This window comes from Eulemur rufifrons, chromosome 3, assembly GCF_041146395.1.
Source record: "Eulemur rufifrons isolate Redbay chromosome 3, OSU_ERuf_1, whole genome shotgun sequence".
Taxonomy (NCBI): Eukaryota; Metazoa; Chordata; class Mammalia; order Primates; family Lemuridae; genus Eulemur; species Eulemur rufifrons.
The window spans coordinates 20,841,947-20,856,511 of record NC_090985.1 but is presented as its reverse complement, the minus strand read 5'-3'; the positions used below and the strand labels follow the sequence as shown (position 1 = coordinate 20,856,511).

The following is a 14,565-nucleotide window of genomic DNA, read 5'->3' as shown; positions in this document are numbered from 1 at the left end:
TCCCTTCAGCCTACTGGCGTGGCGATCCCCGTGCTGGACCTCAGCTCGAGTCCTCACTCATTTTGTTCAGATTTCAAAAGTTTCCATTTTTTTTAGACATCATCGATCCAGGCACGCGTACGAAAGGGACCTTGAGCCCCAGATCCGGGACAGACACTGAGCACTGGGCTCTCCTGTCACCCTGGGGCTCGCCAACCCACACTCTTCCACCAGCGAGACCGGCACCACAAGCAATGACCGGCCCCACGGCTGGCTAGCAAGGTGTGGGCCCCGCCTCCAGGCAGAGTCACGATCCCCTCCCCACGGGGTGTGGCACTGATCCCGGGACAAGATCCTTACCGTAGGAGAGAATTCACACTGGACCTTGGGGATGAGGGCGGCCAGAACTGCTCCCTATACTCTTCCTTCACCTCGCCACACCGGGGAGGAGAGAAATTCATCCCTTCGAAGCCCACATCAAACTTCACTGCGTCCTGTGGGGGGAGATTATATCTGTGGGCACGCGGAGACCATGTGTCTTCCTTTTCCAAACTGGCATGAGTAAAGCTAAGGGGCCCGGTCCCTGGTGCTTACCATGTGTGGCTGGGGCATGATGACCGCAAGACAGGGCTGCCTGTGTTCCCACCACTATGACTCTGTGCGTGCAGCGTACTAATTTCATCATCCGTCTCAGACGTGTCTGACCTTGCTCAACGCTGAGCTAAATGTGCCGCCCTAACGTCAAGGAGACAGAAGCCCATGATGGCTCCTCACGTCGTCAATGCCTCACACTCTTTGTGCCAAGTCATTCTTGGCACTTGCTAGGAATTTCTTCATTACTTAAAGAAGTCACGGAAATCGCTCCAAACCCTCCCACGACGATCTGACCAGAATTCGGTCATTGCCTCAGGAGGCCAGGGTTTTCCTCCTTCCACGTCAGTCAGCCCATACAGACGACAAAGCCATACCGCCTGGGTTCACCACTGAGCTCCCGCCAGGGCATTCGGTGACACCAAAATTGCAAAGAACCGGGAAACTCAGGCACCCCGGGGAAAAATGAAAATACAAATACAAAGAAAAGAGGCTTCCTGGGAGACGTGGCTCGACCAGTTAGGTGTACCAGTTCATATGAGAAAGTCCAGAGACCACGTCTCTGCTAAGAAGAATCACGTTCCCTTCTGTGATCGGGGAGCCCCGGACAGAACTTCTCCGAAATCTCCCCTCTGCACGCACTCTCAGCACTCTGCCCTCGACATCTCTCCGGATATCGTTCTCCTATCCCTTGATACACGGTGCGAACTCACTGAGGGTATGGGACTGTGGACCTAACGTCGACGTTACCATCCAAGAATTTGAAACGCGATCATCTGTGGTGTGAAGAGGTTGGATGCAGGATGTATTGGAATCGGGCATTCCAAGGTACAAGCGCACTTTTAATATGAGCCGCAGGGGTTCCAGGATCCCCTGAGGACACGGACGCCTACGGGAGCTCGAGCGCCTAAGGGAAAATCGCCTGGCTGCCCATCACCTCGGCACAGAACCACCACCCGCGTGTCGGCTGGTCGTCGTCTGATCACGGAGCGCGCCCCCAACGATGGATACGCTGTGGGCCTGTATGGTAGAGCCTGTGGTTTAGGCGTAAGGGACCACAGTGCAGAGGCAGAACGTGATCGGTACAGGTGAAAGCGTCAATGCATCCACGAATGTTCGATGGATCCATCGAATCATCCATCCAGCGAGTGAATCTACCGATGGATGGACTGAAGGATTTTCACGTGTTTGCAAATGTTTTCTGATCCATGGTTGCCTGAAGAGCCCAGGCCTACCCCTATGGAGAAGGATAGCTCAGTGGAAGTGAATTCCTTTGCTCTGTTCCCAGGAAAAACAAACTAATAAAGAAAAAAAACGGGTGCCCCCCGAGCGACCCGGTTGACAGCGCCTGTGAAGAATCTACCGGGAACGGTTCCGTGTCAAAAAACAAAAAAAAACATTGACAGGCGCAAACTCACAACACCTTGAGATTGTGAGCACGTCAGTGTCCTCAAAAAAGCCATCCTCACTGGGGAGATTCTTCCAGCCCCGACAAACATGTGAATGGACCCAGTGCAGGCGCGGCCACAGCCCCTGTAACAGAATTAGCATAGCCCACAAAACTGAATCCACTGAAAACTGGATGTAAGTTACCTGGGGAGTGTTTTCCGTTGGTCCCGCCCACAGAAGGGAGCCAGTGCAGGTGTCCAGGCCAGCACTTCCTCAGTCCGCCGGTCAACGTCCCCGGAATGATATCTCACCCAATCTGCAGAGTACAGGGGCAACAAAATTCCCCAAATGGAACATCTCCTTGCAAGCACTTATAGGATTTCACGTTCCACGCCTGTCTGGCCACATACATGCAAGACCAGAACCCTCGTGCTCACATCGCTGCTGAGCATGTCATACATTGACATTGTCCTCAAAGCCATGACCCAAAGGCTCCCTAGCACCTCCACTGCAACACCATTCCTCATCACTTCACAGACCGTGGAAACCCGCTGAGGACCCAGGAGGGTGGCCGATTCCATCCAGCTTAAAAGTCCAGCATTTCAAAGATATAGTCCCGCCGCTTTCACAAAGGACGGACACGGCAGGGCCTGGAATGGGGGACCGCCATGGACTCAAAAGGCCCTGCCCGGTTCACGGGAAAACCCACAAGGGCCGAGGCTGCCGTACCGCGGGAACGGACGGCCAGTCCAATGGGTAACGAAAGAGACCGCTAAGGTTCCCTACTGGGTGTCTGTTTTTCAACTCCCAGGCAGTGCTTTCACGTAACAACAGTGAACAGAAAAATAAAATGGCGGCCCAGCCCTGCAAGCGGCTCATACCTTTGCCCTCCGGACAGAACAGAGATGGCCCATCAGCTGCTCTGGCCGGCTCAGCCAACCAGAGGGGAGAGGGGCCCAGGGGGAGGCCTAGTGGCTTCACAGGGGTATCTCTAACGGCCATTTAGTTCCCCAGGGTCTGGTGAGGACGGGGTAAGGAAGCCACCGGCCACGCCCTCAGAGGGTTTCCACGGTACCCCGCAAGCCACCACCAGGGTGTGCTCACACGGTCGCCCAACTCCACTGCTTCCACGGTACTTCAGCCTTTCACATTTCCAGACGTCACAGGCCTTTCCTCACCCCAAGCTCTACTAACTCAGCTCCCTTCAGCCTACTGGCGTGGCGATCCCCGTGCTGGACCTCAGCTCGAGTCCTCACTCATTTTGTTCAGATTTCAAAAGTTTCCATTTTTTTTAGACATCATCGATCCAGGCACGCGTACGAAAGGGACCTTGAGCCCCAGATCCGGGACAGACACTGAGCACTGGGCTCTCCTGTCACCCTGGGGCTCGCCAACCCACACTCTTCCACCAGCGAGACCGGCACCACAAGCAATGACCGGCCCCACGGCTGGCTAGCAAGGTGTGGGCCCCGCCTCCAGGCAGAGTCACGATCCCCTCCCCACGGGGTGTGGCACTGATCCCGGGACAAGATCCTTACCGTAGGAGAGAATTCACACTGGACCTTGGGGATGAGGGCGGCCAGAACTGCTCCCTATACTCTTCCTTCACCTCGCCACACCGGGGAGGAGAGAAATTCATCCCTTCGAAGCCCACATCAAACTTCACTGCGTCCTGTGGGGGGAGATTATATCTGTGGGCACGCGGAGACCATGTGTCTTCCTTTTCCAAACTGGCATGAGTAAAGCTAAGGGGCCCGGTCCCTGGTGCTTACCATGTGTGGCTGGGGCATGATGACCGCAAGACAGGGCTGCCTGTGTTCCCACCACTATGACTCTGTGCGTGCAGCGTACTAATTTCATCATCCGTCTCAGACGTGTCTGACCTTGCTCAACGCTGAGCTAAATGTGCCGCCCTAACGTCAAGGAGACAGAAGCCCATGATGGCTCCTCACGTCGTCAATGCCTCACACTCTTTGTGCCAAGTCATTCTTGGCACTTGCTAGGAATTTCTTCATTACTTAAAGAAGTCACGGAAATCGCTCCAAACCCTCCCACGACGATCTGACCAGAATTCGGTCATTGCCTCAGGAGGCCAGGGTTTTCCTCCTTCCACGTCAGTCAGCCCATACAGACGACAAAGCCATACCGCCTGGGTTCACCACTGAGCTCCCGCCAGGGCATTCGGTGACACCAAAATTGCAAAGAACCGGGAAACTCAGGCACCCCGGGGAAAAATGAAAATACAAATACAAAGAAAAGAGGCTTCCTGGGAGACGTGGCTCGACCAGTTAGGTGTACCAGTTCATATGAGAAAGTCCAGAGACCACGTCTCTGCTAAGAAGAATCACGTTCCCTTCTGTGATCGGGGAGCCCCGGACAGAACTTCTCCGAAATCTCCCCTCTGCACGCACTCTCAGCACTCTGCCCTCGACATCTCTCCGGATATCGTTCTCCTATCCCTTGATACACGGTGCGAACTCACTGAGGGTATGGGACTGTGGACCTAACGTCGACGTTACCATCCAAGAATTTGAAACGCGATCATCTGTGGTGTGAAGAGGTTGGATGCAGGATGTATTGGAATCGGGCATTCCAAGGTACAAGCGCACTTTTAATATGAGCCGCAGGGGTTCCAGGATCCCCTGAGGACACGGACGCCTACGGGAGCTCGAGCGCCTAAGGGAAAATCGCCTGGCTGCCCATCACCTCGGCACAGAACCACCACCCGCGTGTCGGCTGGTCGTCGTCTGATCACGGAGCGCGCCCCCAACGATGGATACGCTGTGGGCCTGTATGGTAGAGCCTGTGGTTTAGGCGTAAGGGACCACAGTGCAGAGGCAGAACGTGATCGGTACAGGTGAAAGCGTCAATGCATCCACGAATGTTCGATGGATCCATCGAATCATCCATCCAGCGAGTGAATCTACCGATGGATGGACTGAAGGATTTTCACGTGTTTGCAAATGTTTTCTGATCCATGGTTGCCTGAAGAGCCCAGGCCTACCCCTATGGAGAAGGATAGCTCAGTGGAAGTGAATTCCTTTGCTCTGTTCCCAGGAAAAACAAACTAATAAAGAAAAAAAACGGGTGCCCCCCGAGCGACCCGGTTGACAGCGCCTGTGAAGAATCTACCGGGAACGGTTCCGTGTCAAAAAACAAAAAAAAACATTGACAGGCGCAAACTCACAACACCTTGAGATTGTGAGCACGTCAGTGTCCTCAAAAAAGCCATCCTCACTGGGGAGATTCTTCCAGCCCCGACAAACATGTGAATGGACCCAGTGCAGGCGCGGCCACAGCCCCTGTAACAGAATTAGCATAGCCCACAAAACTGAATCCACTGAAAACTGGATGTAAGTTACCTGGGGAGTGTTTTCCGTTGGTCCCGCCCACAGAAGGGAGCCAGTGCAGGTGTCCAGGCCAGCACTTCCTCAGTCCGCCGGTCAACGTCCCCGGAATGATATCTCACCCAATCTGCAGAGTACAGGGGCAACAAAATTCCCCAAATGGAACATCTCCTTGCAAGCACTTATAGGATTTCACGTTCCACGCCTGTCTGGCCACATACATGCAAGACCAGAACCCTCGTGCTCACATCGCTGCTGAGCATGTCATACATTGACATTGTCCTCAAAGCCATGACCCAAAGGCTCCCTAGCACCTCCACTGCAACACCATTCCTCATCACTTCACAGACCGTGGAAACCCGCTGAGGACCCAGGAGGGTGGCCGATTCCATCCAGCTTAAAAGTCCAGCATTTCAAAGATATAGTCCCGCCGCTTTCACAAAGGACGGACACGGCAGGGCCTGGAATGGGGGACCGCCATGGACTCAAAAGGCCCTGCCCGGTTCACGGGAAAACCCACAAGGGCCGAGGCTGCCGTACCGCGGGAACGGACGGCCAGTCCAATGGGTAACGAAAGAGACCGCTAAGGTTCCCTACTGGGTGTCTGTTTTTCAACTCCCAGGCAGTGCTTTCACGTAACAACAGTGAACAGAAAAATAAAATGGCGGCCCAGCCCTGCAAGCGGCTCATACCTTTGCCCTCCGGACAGAACAGAGATGGCCCATCAGCTGCTCTGGCCGGCTCAGCCAACCAGAGGGGAGAGGGGCCCAGGGGGAGGCCTAGTGGCTTCACAGGGGTATCTCTAACGGCCATTTAGTTCCCCAGGGTCTGGTGAGGACGGGGTAAGGAAGCCACCGGCCACGCCCTCAGAGGGTTTCCACGGTACCCCGCAAGCCACCAACAGGGTGTGCTCACACGGTCGCCCAACTCCACTGCTTCCACGGTACTTCAGCCTTTCACATTTCCAGACGTCACAGGCCTTTCCTCACCCCAAGCTCTACTAACTCAGCTCCCTTCAGCCTACTGGCGTGGCGATCCCCGTGCTGGACCTCAGCTCGAGTCCTCACTCATTTTGTTCAGATTTCAAAAGTTTCCATTTTTTTTAGACATCATCGATCCAGGCACGCGTACGAAAGGGACCTTGAGCCCCAGATCCGGGACAGACACTGAGCACTGGGCTCTCCTGTCACCCTGGGGCTCGCCAACCCACACTCTTCCACCAGCGAGACCGGCACCACAAGCAATGACCGGCCCCACGGCTGGCTAGCAAGGTGTGGGCCCCGCCTCCAGGCAGAGTCACGATCCCCTCCCCACGGGGTGTGGCACTGATCCCGGGACAAGATCCTTACCGTAGGAGAGAATTCACACTGGACCTTGGGGATGAGGGCGGCCAGAACTGCTCCCTATACTCTTCCTTCACCTCGCCACACCGGGGAGGAGAGAAATTCATCCCTTCGAAGCCCACATCAAACTTCACTGCGTCCTGTGGGGGGAGATTATATCTGTGGGCACGCGGAGACCATGTGTCTTCCTTTTCCAAACTGGCATGAGTAAAGCTAAGGGGCCCGGTCCCTGGTGCTTACCATGTGTGGCTGGGGCATGATGACCGCAAGACAGGGCTGCCTGTGTTCCCACCACTATGACTCTGTGCGTGCAGCGTACTAATTTCATCATCCGTCTCAGACGTGTCTGACCTTGCTCAACGCTGAGCTAAATGTGCCGCCCTAACGTCAAGGAGACAGAAGCCCATGATGGCTCCTCACGTCGTCAATGCCTCACACTCTTTGTGCCAAGTCATTCTTGGCACTTGCTAGGAATTTCTTCATTACTTAAAGAAGTCACGGAAATCGCTCCAAACCCTCCCACGACGATCTGACCAGAATTCGGTCATTGCCTCAGGAGGCCAGGGTTTTCCTCCTTCCACGTCAGTCAGCCCATACAGACGACAAAGCCATACCGCCTGGGTTCACCACTGAGCTCCCGCCAGGGCATTCGGTGACACCAAAATTGCAAAGAACCGGGAAACTCAGGCACCCCGGGGAAAAATGAAAATACAAATACAAAGAAAAGAGGCTTCCTGGGAGACGTGGCTCGACCAGTTAGGTGTACCAGTGCATATGAGAAAGTCCAGAGACCACGTCTCTGCTAAGAAGAATCACGTTCCCTTCTGTGATCGGGGAGCCCCGGACAGAACTTCTCCGAAATCTCCCCTCTGCACGCACTCTCAGCACTCTGCCCTCGACATCTCTCCGGATATCGTTCTCCTATCCCTTGATACACGGTGCGAACTCACTGAGGGTATGGGACTGTGGACCTAACGTCGACGTTACCATCCAAGAATTTGAAACGCGATCATCTGTGGTGTGAAGAGGTTGGATGCAGGATGTATTGGAATCGGGCATTCCAAGGTACAATCGCACTTTTAATATGAGCCGCAGGGGTTCCAGGATCCCCTGAGGACACGGACGCCTACGGGAGCTCGAGCGCCTAAGGGAAAATCGCCTGGCTGCCCATCACCTCGGCACAGAACCACCACCCGCGTGTCGGCTGGTCGTCGTCTGATCACGGAGCGCGCCCCCAACGATGGATACGCTGTGGGCCTGTATGGTAGAGCCTGTGGTTTAGGCGTAAGGGACCACAGTGCAGAGGCAGAACGTGATCGGTACAGGTGAAAGCATCAATGCATCCACAAATGTTCGATGGATCCATCGAATCATCCATCCAGCGAGTGAATCTACCGATGGATGGACTGAAGGATTTTCACGTGTTTGCAAATGTTTTCTGATCCATGGTTGCCTGAAGAGCCCAGGCCTACCCCTATGGAGAAGGATAGCTCAGTGGAAGTGAATTCCTTTGCTCTGTTCCCAGGAAAAACAAACTAATAAAGAAAAAAAACGGGTGCCCCCCGAGCGACCCGGTTGACAGCGCCTGTGAAGAATCTACCGGGAACGGTTCCTGTCAAAAAACAAAAAAAAACATTGACAGGCGCAAACTCACAACACCTTGAGATTGTGAGCACGTCAGTGTCCTCAAAAAAGCCATCCTCACTGGGGAGATTCTTCCAGCCCCGACAAACATGTGAATGGACCCAGTGCAGGCGCGGCCACAGCCCCTGTAACAGAATTATCATAGCCCACAAAACTGAATCCACTGAAAACTGGATGTAAGTTACCTGGGGAGTGTTTTCCGTTGGTCCCGCCCACAGAAGGGAGCCAGTGCAGGTGTCCAGGCCAGCACTTCCTCAGTCCGCCGGTCAACGTCCCCGGAATGATATCTCACCCAATCTGCAGAGTACAGGGGCAACAAAATTCCCCAAATGGAACATCTCCTTGCAAGCACTTATAGGATTTCACGTTCCACGCCTGTCTGGCCACATACATGCAAGACCAGAACCCTCGTGCTCACATCGCTGCTGAGCATGTCATACATTGACATTGTCCTCAAAGCCATGACCCAAAGGCTCCCTAGCACCTCCACTGCAACACCATTCCTCATCACTTCACAGACCGTGGAAACCCGCTGAGGACCCAGGAGGGTGGCCGATTCCATCCAGCTTAAAAGTCCAGCATTTCAAAGATATAGTCCCGCCGCTTTCACAAAGGACGGACACGGCAGGGCCTGGAATGGGGGACCGCCATGGACTCAAAAGGCCCTGCCCGGTTCACGGGAAAACCCACAAGGGCCGAGGCTGCCGTACCGCGGGAACGGACGGCCAGTCCAATGGGTAACGAAAGAGACCGCTAAGGTTCCCTACTGGGTGTCTGTTTTTCAACTCCCAGGCAGTGCTTTCACGTAACAACAGTGAACAGAAAAATAAAATGGCGGCCCAGCCCTGCAAGCGGCTCATACCTTTGCCCTCCGGACAGAACAGAGATGGCCCATCAGCTGCTCTGGCCGGCTCAGCCAACCAGAGGGGAGAGGGGCCCAGGGGGAGGCCTAGTGGCTTCACAGGGGTATCTCTAACGGCCATTTAGTTCCCCAGGGTCTGGTGAGGACGGGGTAAGGAAGCCACCGGCCACGCCCTCAGAGGGTTTCCACGGTACCCCGCAAGCCACCAACAGGGTGTGCTCACACGGTCGCCCAACTCCACTGCTTCCACGGTACTTCAGCCTTTCACATTTCCAGACGTCACAGGCCTTTCCTCACCCCAAGCTCTACTAACTCAGCTCCCTTCAGCCTACTGGCGTGGCGATCCCCGTGCTGGACCTCAGCTCGAGTCCTCACTCATTTTGTTCAGATTTCAAAAGTTTCCATTTTTTTTAGACATCATCGATCCAGGCACGCGTACGAAAGGGACCTTGAGCCCCAGATCCGGGACAGACACTGAGCACTGGGCTCTCCTGTCACCCTGGGGCTCGCCAACCCACACTCTTCCACCAGCGAGACCGGCACCACAAGCAATGACCGGCCCCACGGCTGGCTAGCAAGGTGTGGGCCCCGCCTCCAGGCAGAGTCACGATCCCCTCCCCACGGGGTGTGGCACTGATCCCGGGACAAGATCCTTACCGTAGGAGAGAATTCACACTGGACCTTGGGGATGAGGGCGGCCAGAACTGCTCCCTATACTCTTCCTTCACCTCGCCACACCGGGGAGGAGAGAAATTCATCCCTTCGAAGCCCACATCAAACTTCACTGCGTCCTGTGGGGGGAGATTATATCTGTGGGCACGCGGAGACCATGTGTCTTCCTTTTCCAAACTGGCATGAGTAAAGCTAAGGGGCCCGGTCCCTGGTGCTTACCATGTGTGGCTGGGGCATGATGACCGCAAGACAGGGCTGCCTGTGTTCCCACCACTATGACTCTGTGCGTGCAGCGTACTAATTTCATCATCCGTCTCAGACGTGTCTGACCTTGCTCAACGCTGAGCTAAATGTGCCGCCCTAACGTCAAGGAGACAGAAGCCCATGATGGCTCCTCACGTCGTCAATGCCTCACACTCTTTGTGCCAAGTCATTCTTGGCACTTGCTAGGAATTTCTTCATTACTTAAAGAAGTCACGGAAATCGCTCCAAACCCTCCCACGACGATCTGACCAGAATTCGGTCATTGCCTCAGGAGGCCAGGGTTTTCCTCCTTCCACGTCAGTCAGCCCATACAGACGACAAAGCCATACCGCCTGGGTTCACCACTGAGCTCCCGCCAGGGCATTCGGTGACACCAAAATTGCAAAGAACCGGGAAACTCAGGCACCCCGGGGAAAAATGAAAATACAAATACAAAGAAAAGAGGCTTCCTGGGAGACGTGGCTCGACCAGTTAGGTGTACCAGTTCATATGAGAAAGTCCAGAGACCACGTCTCTGCTAAGAAGAATCACGTTCCCTTCTGTGATCGGGGAGCCCCGGACAGAACTTCTCCGAAATCTCCCCTCTGCACGCACTCTCAGCACTCTGCCCTCGACATCTCTCCGGATATCGTTCTCCTATCCCTTGATACACGGTGCGAACTCACTGAGGGTATGGGACTGTGGACCTAACGTCGACGTTACCATCCAAGAATTTGAAACGCGATCATCTGTGGTGTGAAGAGGTTGGATGCAGGATGTATTGGAATCGGGCATTCCAAGGTACAATCGCACTTTTAATATGAGCCGCAGGGGTTCCAGGATCCCCTGAGGACACGGACGCCTACGGGAGCTCGAGCGCCTAAGGGAAAATCGCCTGGCTGCCCATCACCTCGGCACAGAACCACCACCCGCGTGTCGGCTGGTCGTCGTCTGATCACGGAGCGCGCCCCCAACGATGGATACGCTGTGGGCCTGTATGGTAGAGCCTGTGGTTTAGGCGTAAGGGACCACAGTGCAGAGGCAGAACGTGATCGGTACAGGTGAAAGCATCAATGCATCCACGAATGTTCCATGGATCCATCGAATCATCCATCCAGCGAGTGAATCTACCGATGGATGGACTGAAGGATTTTCACGTGTTTGCAAATGTTTTCTGATCCATGGTTGCCTGAAGAGCCCAGGCCTACCCCTATGGAGAAGGATAGCTCAGTGGAAGTGAATTCCTTTGCTCTGTTCCCAGGAAAAACAAACTAATAAAGAAAAAAAACGGGTGCCCCCCGAGCGACCCGGTTGACAGCGCCTGTGAAGAATCTACCGGGAACGGTTCCGTGTCAAAAAACAAAAAAAAACATTGACAGGCGCAAACTCACAACACCTTGAGATTGTGAGCACGTCAGTGTCCTCAAAAAAGCCATCCTCACTGGGGAGATTCTTCCAGCCCCGACAAACATGTGAATGGACCCAGTGCAGGCGCGGCCACAGCCCCTGTAACAGAATTAGCATAGCCCACAAAACTGAATCCACTGAAAACTGGATGTAAGTTACCTGGGGAGTGTTTTCCGTTGGTCCCGCCCACAGAAGGGAGCCAGTGCAGGTGTCCAGGCCAGCACTTCCTCAGTCCGCCGGTCAACGTCCCCGGAATGATATCTCACCCAATCTGCAGAGTACAGGGGCAACAAAATTCCCCAAATGGAACATCTCCTTGCAAGCACTTATAGGATTTCACGTTCCACGCCTGTCTGGCCACATACATGCAAGACCAGAACCCTCGTGCTCACATCGCTGCTGAGCATGTCATACATTGACATTGTCCTCAAAGCCATGACCCAAAGGCTCCCTAGCACCTCCACTGCAACACCATTCCTCATCACTTCACAGACCGTGGAAACCCGCTGAGGACCCAGGAGGGTGGCCGATTCCATCCAGCTTAAAAGTCCAGCATTTCAAAGATATAGTCCCGCCGCTTTCACAAAGGACGGACACGGCAGGGCCTGGAATGGGGGACCGCCATGGACTCAAAAGGCCCTGCCCGGTTCATGGGAAAACCCACAAGGGCCGAGGCTGCCGTACCGCGGGAACGGACGGCCAGTCCAATGGGTAACGAAATAGACCTCTAAGGTTCCATACTGGGTGTCTGTTTTTCAACTCCCAGGCAGTGCTTTCACGTAACAACAGTGAACAGAAAAATAAAATGGCGGCCCAGCCCTGCAAGCGGCTCATACCTTTGCCCTCCGGACAGAACAGAGATGGCCCATCAGCTGCTCTGGCCGGCTCAGCCAACCAGAGGGGAGAGGGGCCCAGGGGGAGGCCTAGTGGCTTCACAGGGGTATCTCTAACGGCCATTTAGTTCCCCAGGGTTGGTGAGGACGGGATAAGGAAGCCACCGGCCACGCCCTCAGAGGGTTTCCACGGTACCCCGCCAGCCACCAACAGGGTGTGCTCACACGATCGCCCAACTCCACTGCTTCCACGGTACTTCAGCCTTTCACATTTCCAGACGTCACAGGCCTTTCCTCACCCCAAGCTCTACTAACTCAGCTCCCTTCACCTACTGGCGTGGCGATCCCCGTGCTGGACCTCAGCTCGAGTCCTCACTCATTTTGTTCAGATTTCAAAAGTTTCCATTTTTTTTAGACATCATCGATCCAGGCACGCGTACGAAAGGGACCTTGAGCCCCAGATCCGGGACAGACACTGAGCACTGGGCTCTCCTGTCACCCTGGGGCTCGCCAACCCACACTCTTCCACCAGCGAGACCGGCACCACAAGCAATGACCGGCCCCACGGCTGGCTAGCAAGGTGTGGGCCCCGCCTCCAGGCAGAGTCACGATCCCCTCCCCACGGGGTGTGGCACTGATCCCGGGACAAGATCCTTACCGTAGGAGAGAATTCACACTGGACCTTGGGGATGAGGGCGGCCAGAACTGCTCCCTATACTCTTCCTTCACCTCGCCACACCGGGGAGGAGAGAAATTCATCCCTTCGAAGCCCACATCAAACTTCACTGCGTCCTGTGGGGGGAGATTATATCTGTGGGCACGCGGAGACCATGTGTCTTCCTTTTCCAAACTGGCATGAGTAAAGCTAAGGGGCCCGGTCCCTGGTGCTTACCATGTGTGGCTGGGGCATGATGACCGCAAGACAGGGCTGCCTGTGTTCCCACCACTATGACTCTGTGCGTGCAGCGTACTAATTTCATCATCCGTCTCAGACGTGTCTGACCTTGCTCAACGCTGAGCTAAATGTGCCGCCCTAACGTCAAGGAGACAGAAGCCCATGATGGCTCCTCACGTCGTCAATGCCTCACACTCTTTGTGCCAAGTCATTCTTGGCACTTGCTAGGAATTTCTTCATTACTTAAAGAAGTCACGGAAATCGCTCCAAACCCTCCCACGACGATCTGACCAGAATTCGGTCATTGCCTCAGGAGGCCAGGGTTTTCCTCCTTCCACGTCAGTCAGCCCATACAGACGACAAAGCCATACCGCCTGGGTTCACCACTGAGCTCCCGCCAGGGCATTCGGTGACACCAAAATTGCAAAGAACCGGGAAACTCAGGCACCCCGGGGAAAAATGAAAATACAAATACAAAGAAAAGAGGCTTCCTGGGAGACGTGGCTCGACCAGTTAGGTGTACCAGTGCATATGAGAAAGTCCAGAGACCACGTCTCTGCTAAGAAGAATCACGTTCCCTTCTGTGATCGGGGAGCCCCGGACAGAACTTCTCCGAAATCTCCCCTCTGCACGCACTCTCAGCACTCTGCCCTCGACATCTCTCCGGATATCGTTCTCCTATCCCTTGATACACGGTGCGAACTCACTGAGGGTATGGGACTGTGGACCTAACGTCGACGTTACCATCCAAGAATTTGAAACGCGATCATCTGTGGTGTGAAGAGGTTGGATGCAGGATGTATTGGAATCGGGCATTCCAAGGTACAATCGCACTTTTAATATGAGCCGCAGGGGTTCCAGGATCCCCTGAGGACACGGACGCCTACGGGAGCTCGAGCGCCTAAGGGAAAATCGCCTGGCTGCCCATCACCTCGGCACAGAACCACCACCCGCGTGTCGGCTGGTCGTCGTCTGATCACGGAGCGCGCCCCCAACGATGGATACGCTGTGGGCCTGTATGGTAGAGCCTGTGGTTTAGGCGTAAGGGACCACAGTGCAGAGGCAGAACGTGATCGGTACAGGTGAAAGCATCAATGCATCCACAAATGTTCGATGGATCCATCGAATCATCCATCCAGCGAGTGAATCTACCGATGGATGGACTGAAGGATTTTCACGTGTTTGCAAATGTTTTCTGATCCATGGTTGCCTGAAGAGCCCAGGCCTACCCCTATGGAGAAGGATAGCTCAGTGGAAGTGAATTCCTTTGCTCTGTTCCCAGGAAAAACAAACTAATAAAGAAAAAAAACGGGTGCCCCCCGAGCGACCCGGTTGACAGCGCCTGTGAAGAATCTACCGG

The 14,565-nt window shown here is 54.6% G+C and overlaps 5 pseudogenes; all 5 read right to left on the bottom strand.

Annotated features, from left to right (window-relative positions):
• Positions 1-35: 35 nt before the first annotated feature.
• LOC138382220 (small nucleolar RNA SNORD116) lies at positions 36-109 on the bottom strand (annotated as a pseudogene).
• A 3,084-nt stretch (positions 110-3,193) lies between these two features.
• On the bottom strand, positions 3,194-3,267 carry LOC138382219 (small nucleolar RNA SNORD116; annotated as a pseudogene).
• A 3,084-nt stretch (positions 3,268-6,351) lies between these two features.
• Positions 6,352-6,425, bottom strand: LOC138382218 (small nucleolar RNA SNORD116; annotated as a pseudogene).
• A 3,083-nt stretch (positions 6,426-9,508) lies between these two features.
• On the bottom strand, positions 9,509-9,582 carry LOC138382217 (small nucleolar RNA SNORD116; annotated as a pseudogene).
• Positions 9,583-12,664: 3,082 nt separating this feature from the next.
• Positions 12,665-12,738, bottom strand: LOC138382216 (small nucleolar RNA SNORD116; annotated as a pseudogene).
• Between the last annotated feature and the right edge of the window lie 1,827 nt (positions 12,739-14,565).